General features: G+C 40.2%; 1 non-coding gene across 1 annotated transcript; it reads left to right on the forward strand.

Annotated features, from left to right (window-relative positions):
* The first annotated feature begins 8,295 nt into the window (after positions 1-8,295).
* On the forward strand, positions 8,296-8,369 carry trnan-guu (transfer RNA asparagine (anticodon GUU)). Its single transcript has one exon. It is a non-coding gene; the product is annotated as a tRNA-Asn (tRNA).

Consider the following 8,369-nt stretch of genomic DNA (forward strand, 5'->3'; position numbering starts at 1 on the left):
ATCTCTGAGCCACTAAAAGAGAACCTTACATCAAAGAAGCGTCGGCGCAAGAACAAAAAGATGCCAGAAACCATTGTAAAGAACCAGCCTGAAGTCATCCAGGAACCTCAAGACATGGAGGACATTTCATCACCTTTCGTTGTCCAGGAACCAGAGAAGATTTCTGAACCCGTGGAAGAAAAGGAAATAGAAAGGGCTTCTGAAGACTCACAGGAAGTGATTCCATCACATTTGGCTCATCAGGCTGGAGTGCCACAACCAGACGTGGTCCCAGAGCTGGTGAGTGACATCGAAATGGAATTAGTCCCACAACCAAAAGATGTCTCAGAGCCACCAAAAGAGAAAGTTTCTTCTAAAAAGCGTCGGCGCAAAAGCAAAAAGACGGTGGAGACCATTATAAAGAACGACCAGCCTGAAGTCATGCAGGAACCTCAAGACACGGAGGACATTTCATCACCTTTCGTTGTCCAGGAACCACTTCCAAAACAAAATCAAGAAAGAACTTTCATTGTCATCGAAATGGAACCAGCCTCTAAACAGTCAGAGGACTCTCCAACATCAAACCCCTCACATGCCACAGAAGACTTGTCTCTTCAACTTGCAGCACCAGAACAAGCAGTGGACAAGTTTAACCCCTCAGAAGAAAGACCAGAGCTGCCTTCAGTGTGGAGGCGCTTCAAAAAATATATGACGCCTAAACATCACCGACAATACAAAGACAACAACATCAAGAGAGAAAGTAGCAGCAGCGTTTAGTTTCGCTCACAAGACTAGTCACCCAATGAAATCTCTATACATCCTGTTACAGTAACATCAATAAAAATACTTCAAATGTATCTATCTTTTGTACGGCTCTATCTTTTCATCCTGAACAACTGCACTGACTGAAAGTATCAGTGCATTGTTCTCACAGCTGTTCAGAGCATTATTGTGTCATTCAAATAAGAATATGAATAAGATCCTACACAAATTATTATTACATTGATTTATGTGTTTAAATAAAATAAAACGTGAAAAAATTACGCACTTGTTTGGATTCTTTTATCAAAATAAGAAACAATTAAAAGGTCATTTTCTTCAAAAGTTATTCTTCCAAAGACAAAGAAGGTATTTTTGATATTGTTGAGGGTTTGATTTCCCCTTTTATTGTACATATTTATGCACTGTGCTTACATAGAGTTGATACACTCCTTTTTGAAAGGAACAAGCATTGACCGCACAGTGTGAAGGGTTAGAACACTACATGCTTACAGGGGGAGTCAAAACAGGTCAAAACATTTGAACCATGAATAGATTTTACTGGTGTTAAAAGATGAGTTTCCCTGTTTAGTGTCACGACAGCTGGAATGTACATCAGCATATGAATTAGTGTCTAACAGGAGGACTCCACTCTGGACGCAGCAGAGGACATCTTGAGAAAGTGGAGCCAAAGAGAGTAAAACCACCAAGCTGCTTAAAGCTGCTTGATCTGACTGCTCAGGTGTTTTTTGTGTGTTTGACCCATCAAACTCACCTCCATCCTCTTACACATGAGGAAACTCTGGTGCTCTGCTGCATTTCTCAATAGAAATTAAATATATGTATACATGTGATTTTGTTTAAAAAGTTAGATAACGTATGTGTGGAACACTTTAACTGCAGGAGTATTTGTTGGAATGAAACGATGCAAAAAGTTCAATAAACTTTTAGTAAATTGTTGCTCGTGTTCTTTAGTCTCATCAGAGCCATGTTTCCTCTTGCCTGCGGAAGGATTAAAGATCTTGGACTTTCTACATAAAGACAGTGGAACAAAGAGTAGATTTTATTCACCAATCTGACAACATCATTTACAACAAAAAGTACTCTTCAACAGAACAGAAAGATTCAGGAAACACTGATCAGCATCAACACCTGAACTCATTCAGCAGTGTGGTGAAAACAGAAAAATACTGAAACTTCTCTGTTTAAAGGAGAAACTTTCAGCTGTGGGGCAAGATTTCCCTGCAGGCTCCTGATTTTCTCTTTGTTCGCTCAGTCTGTTGTTTTCTGTCCTCACTTTAGTCAACACAGTCGGACAGTAAAAGCTCATTCTCTCTCTTTATCTGGTGTTTACATCACTGTGTCGACAGCACAGTTACACATGTATGCTGTTAAGTCAACGTTGACTTTTTATGCTGTTTCACATGTTCTGCTTTGAACATAAAATCTGACATCATGGAGCTTTTATCATTAGCATCAAATATTTAAAAGAACGTTGTTGGACATAAAAACACATTTCTCATTTTTAACAGACTTCAATAAATTCAAATTGTAAGAATATGTGTGTCAGACAGGAATAACGGGATCACACTCCTCAGCCTCCCTGGTAAGGTCTATTCGGGGGTACTGGAGAGGAGGAACCACATTTTCACAGATTTCTGTGTAATGGTTTGTTATAAAAGAAGAGTCCACAAAGCCTGAGTAGCAGACCTGTGCTTCATCTTGACTTGAGGCATTTCAGGAGAAACTGTCTTGCAATTATAACCCCAGGGAGCCTCCCGCAGAATGAATCTGGTTTTAATTATTGTCAAAACTGGTAAACTTTCTTTCACTTTAGTCTCATGCCACCATTTGAATGATAGAGGATCAATGTAAATAACTAAAATTATTCAATTTAATATTACTCCTCCGCATTTGACCCATCCAGGTTGGCACCTGTTGAACACACACATCCACAGGGTCACACACTCATGGAGACAGATGCCATACACTGGAGCGGTGGGGCAGCCAATTACAGCGCCCGGGGAGGATGGGGGGTACGGAGCCTTCTTCAAGGGCCGTGGAGGTGGAGGTGGAGGTGGAGCTGGAAGTGGACTACCACCAGGGCCCAAAAAATACTGAGGTCATAAGTCAGAACTTCCCCCTGGAAGTTTTTTTAATTCCATTATTTAAATCTGGCCATTTTCAGAGTCTTAAAGGAACAATAACAACATCATAATGACCTTTAGGTTTATTTGTTTTGTTTGTTATCAGAGAACATCACCCTCATCCTAAATGATTTAAAACTGGAGAATGAATTTCATCAAGTCATGGATTAGGAATAAAAAGAAATGAATTGTCCTGGGACAGAGGGATAATATACTGTATACAAATGCTTCATACTTCCTTCAGTATTTAAAATAGATACCTAAGCCCTATTACACTATCATGTTGATGATAGTGCCTAATCTGTTCACTCTTCTTAAGGAAAACCAGCTTTTGAACATATTTATGGGTGCCCCATGCCAAAGGCAGGGCACACATATTACTATTGCTCATACTTATTATTCTTCCGTTTCCGCCCGTTTTTCGGCGCGCTACTCGTCCCGCAGCGTTGGTCCGACTAAAATAAAAAATACATGGCTGCGTGCGCGCCGATCGGGAGAGGTGTGCTTGTATTTTTCTCTCTCATTACTCGACCGGAATAGCGGATAAATGGGAAAAAGCGGGCAAATTGTCAATGGGAAAATGAATAAAGAAGGCCTTAACGAGGCTTCCCCTTGGAGGCCTCTGAACTCAGCCATACAAGGTCACACACACATCATTCAAAGTTTGTGTGTGACAGGAAAGACTCAGCTTTAACTGGTGTAAAGGGCTTGTTAATAGCTTATACGGCTTTGACACAACGGCAGTTTACGTTTTAGGTGTCCAGAGGAGCTCATTTTGTGGCTCTCCACTCTAACTGTCACTCTAAAAATCTTTAAAAAATTATTTTTCAAACAAATGCCTCTCACGTCCAAAATATCTGCCTGATCTGGATAAATTATACATCAAAACGTAGGTATTTTAGATGTCTTTCACCCAATGTGACTGTCATTGAGCTGGGCCTCACAGATTTCTCACAAATCCCCTCTGAGCGCAGAGAGGGAACATTAAATCCCATTATAAAACGGGCGAGGCCTGAAATCAGTCGGAAAAATAATTTTAAAACTGCCATAATAAAGGAGCCACGGGGGTTAGAAGAATAAAAATTACACCGCTGGCTTCCCCCGTCCCTTCTGGCGCTCACTGTGAAAGAATTATTCGGATACGACTTCTACTTTTCGAACAGCGAGCGTTTTGTTCCAGATTTCTGCCTCAATATGAAAACCCCATGATTTTAAGGGGACAAAGTGAGGTGCAGATTTGTCAGTGGGCACGTGCAGCTGTTGCCCACAGCAACTAATTAGGAGGCCAGACTCAACGAGCCCCAAACTGTCCTATTTTAGAGGGCAGTAACTCAGCCATACGGTATCACAGAGACATCATTCAAACTTTAAAATGTTCACAAGACATTCAGCTATTATGTGATTATACAGCTTTTTCAAATATTAAGCCAATTCTGAAATATGACAGTTTAAAAAAACATGAACATTTTTGCTCCTTCTTGATTTTTATGAATGAGAAGATTAGAGTGGCAGACTGATCATTTGAACTTTTTCTGATATTCAAACAAATGCCTCTAACTTTCATGCTGTTTAACGCAGACAAACTAATTATACCTTAAACTGTAGGTACACTTGTCCTCTTTCAGCTGATGTAACTACTAAATAGCTCACATTTACAGAATTTCAGCTATGAGCCTTGAAGCGAGAGAAACCTTTCAATTTCTCTCACTAACTCCAATGTAAATTTGGTGGAACGCCAGAGACAGGTTCAACTGTGTTCAACCTGCTGCCGTTTAAATTTATTTCACTCCATTGAAATAAAAACTACATTGCCGCGTTCCTCCAAGCCTTCTGCTTCTTACGGTCTTCAAATTATTTTCCTCGCTCTTCCAGTTTTCTCACAGGAGGTCATAGTATCCAAAATGCAATTTCTGCAGGTTATACAGGGAGAGAGCTGCAGCTGTTGACAAACATTGCTATCACTGATGACATCACTCTTCCACTCCCTGCTGTATATTACACTGAAGCCATTTTAACTATTAATCACTTGATTTCTGATAAATTTCCACTAGATTCAGCTTTTTGAGCATATTCAACTAATCCATTCAGCTACTTTTCTTTCTTAAAGCTCCAGCTCCTTTCAAAAAGACATTTCAGGCCTTTTGAAACAACATGGCGGCCCTATTGTAAAAGCTTTATGCCAGCCTGTGTTCACTCATGTTTTCCATTATTCAGAACATATTAACAGGTTCATGCCAGCCCCTGATGAGACAAATGCGCGCGATAGCGCGCACTAACTCATAAATTTTCATTAATCTGAACAGATTAATAGGTTCATGCCAGCCCCTGATGAGACAAATGCGCGCGATAGCGCGCACTAACTCATAAATTTCCATTAATCTGAACAGATTAACAGCTTCATGGCAGCCCCTGACGACACAAATGCACGCGATAGCGCGCATTCACTCATATGTTCTCCATTATTCTGAACAGATCAACCAGGCCTTATGTGTCTAAAGCAGGCAGATTTCACCAGAACAAGCCTGAATCTCATATTTAAGACTGGATTATGATCATATAATGCTTGACTGGCAACTACCAGCTTCTCTGTCTCTCTGTGTCTGTGTGTGGACGGGCAGAAGACGGGCAGCAGCTGGGCACCCATCAAAATTTCTTCAGAAATTTTCTAGTTCTATTATAATCTTACACAATACTTCAATTATCATGCATTAAACAGCTGACTTTTAAAACATATACAGGTCTGGCATAGTCTCTTCCTTTTATAGTAGCTGCTCTCCCTCTATCTCTGCTCCTCTTCTTGCTGCTTGGCCCAAAGATGAGCTTGGTTTGGCTCAGCCTTTTCCTCCCTATCCTGTTTTCCCTTTAGTGAAGAATATAAAAAACTGGACTATCTCACTCACCTGCACCTTAATGCTTACATCAATAATTTTGTTAATATTGTAAATTTTTACACTTTTATTTTAATATCCTACACTTTTACTGAAGCATTTTTCTTATTTTATTGTTTTGTGTGGAATTACTGTGCCACGTTTTTTTTTATTCGACATATTTCTATTCAAATTCTTATCCTTAATTCTTGGTAGCAGGTAAAAAGAAAATGTCACTGCACATTGTATTATGTATGATTATGTATGTGACAAATAAAACTCTTGAATCTATAAACACAGTCAAATACTAAACTGATAGAAATAAAAAACAAGACGCCATTTCATCATCATATTTTCAGATGTGTCAGAAATCTTAAAAAACCTTGGGCAGTGCGGAGCTTTTGAAATTTGAGGTAAAAATTAGTCTTTTTGAAGGACCATTATGGTGACTCATGAAGTAAGGGCAAGTTACCACAGAAAAGTATTTATTATTATTATTATTTTGAAAATTAACCGGATGTTTTATTTTGTTTCTGCATACGAGTTCCTGTCCGGCACGACCTGCTCTGTGCAGTGTTCCTGCGTTGTGCTCCGGCATCCGGCAGAAATATATAACAGGTTCAGCATCCAACATTGGGAAATCAACACTGAATAAACTTTTAATTTTCAATCAGTCGCAAAATGAATGTTGACTCAACCGGTGGAAATTTAACCAAAATTAAACTTTGATTTGATGTGTCCTTCCTATCTGAGTAGTACGCTGGGCTGCAAAAAAAATATCTCCACATTAAAATGCATTTTTTTCTCACTGTCATCTACCACTTAAACTGCTCTCCACCTACATTTTTAGTTTAATGTGCTCCTCTTCCAGTGACTGAAGTCCGACATGTGTGTGGTAGTTACCATATAGACCATATGATGTTGATGACGCGCAGCACATCTGCCCAAACTGGGCCATTGTTCTATTAAACAGTCGTGCTACTCTTGGCTATTCAAATATAAAATCACCACAATTTAAGCAAAACATTTTTTTTTTAAATACCGAGGACACGACCTTGGTGTCCTCTATGGTAGTTACGGCCTTGCTTTGATCATCTTCTGTGTTTGCTTAGATAGTGCAGATTATTGCTATCACATGTGAAAGAGTGTCTGCTCCTCTCTTTCCCTCTCTGTCTCCTCAGCAGCAACATTTGAAGTGAATGTGCCACAGAGCTCCTATCAGGCAGAGGAGAAGCACAACATCACTCTGGAGTGGATGTTCACAACCAAACCTGACAGCTCCTGGAGCTCCCTGTATATCATCTGGAACCTGATAACTGATCACAGAGTCTTATTCCTGTATCATGTTCATGAAGGTGTTGAGGTGTCAGAGTCTCAGGATGAACAGTTTGCAGGACGAGTTCAGAGTGACAAAGACGCCCTCAGAGAAGGACGAATCAGACTTCATGTGTCCAGGCTCAGGACTGAGGACTCTGGTCTGTATGTGTGTGAAGTGAAGACTGATTGTGGCTTCAGCTTTGGAAGATGTCGACTCAGCATCACTGGTGAGTTCACATCGTGGATTTAATCTCCTTAAGATTTTTACTGCTGGTTCTTGTTCATTTGGAGTTTTTTCCTGCTGAGAGTTAACATGAGATTTAAAGCTCAGATGTTCCAGTAGTTAGCCATGAAGAACCACTACAGAACTAACACAGTTTATCCAGCTCAGAGTTTAAAGTAGCTGAGAACCAACTGTCTCTGTTTGTGTTGTTTTGTTGTTCATATAGACTCATACATATGAACAGTATCCACAACATTTTATTCTGTCAGCTGTTAACACAAAATCCAAAACTCAAAGCAAATGAAGAGAAAACAGACAAAATGCAGCAGAACAACAGTTTCTCTGACAGCAAATGAAGAATTACTAACAGCTACTAATGATGAGGGAAATGTTTTCTATTTCCATAAATCACCTTCATGTTTTGTCCTTTACAGCAGCTGCTGATCACTCCCAACCTCAGAGACCGACTGAGAGTCCACAGCCAGACATTTCAGGAGGGATCGGACTCTACGCTGCAATGGAAGTGATAGGAGTAGTAGTACATGCAGTAGCTCTGCTGGTTATACTCACTTGTCTTTATTTAACATAATCCAATAACAGGAGGGCAAACTTCAGTAGTTATTTAACAGAACCCTGAAGCTCCATGAGGCTGCTTTTCCTGCACATCCAGACTGACCTCTGACCTTTTCACCTCTCAGACTGTCTTCATGTACTGAGACAAACAAACTGGATGAAAGATAGAGAGGACCAACATCTGAATAGAGACTAAGAGGACTCTGTAAAGTATTCTGCAAATAAAATCACAGAAGAAGAGAAAAAGGCACCATTATCAGTGCCTAAGAGGCTGCGGCAGGAAAAACTCCAGCAGCTTAATATTCAGTCCAGTAGATGGCAGTAATGCTCCTCACACAGCTGGAAGGCATGAACGGAAATGGTCTCTGTGGTGATAACAATTCGGTGATATGTTTTCATATTATGCATTGTTGATTCAGTTGCTGACAGAGTCTCTGTGGCGCAATCGGCCAGCGCGTTCGGCTGTTAACCGAAAGGTTGGTCGTTCGAGCCCACCCAGGGACG

Source organism: Leuresthes tenuis, unplaced genomic scaffold, assembly GCF_036924035.1.
Source record: "Leuresthes tenuis unplaced genomic scaffold, fLeuTen1.0.hap1 SCAF_17, whole genome shotgun sequence".
In the NCBI taxonomy this organism is placed as follows: domain Eukaryota; kingdom Metazoa; phylum Chordata; class Actinopteri; order Atheriniformes; family Atherinopsidae; genus Leuresthes; species Leuresthes tenuis.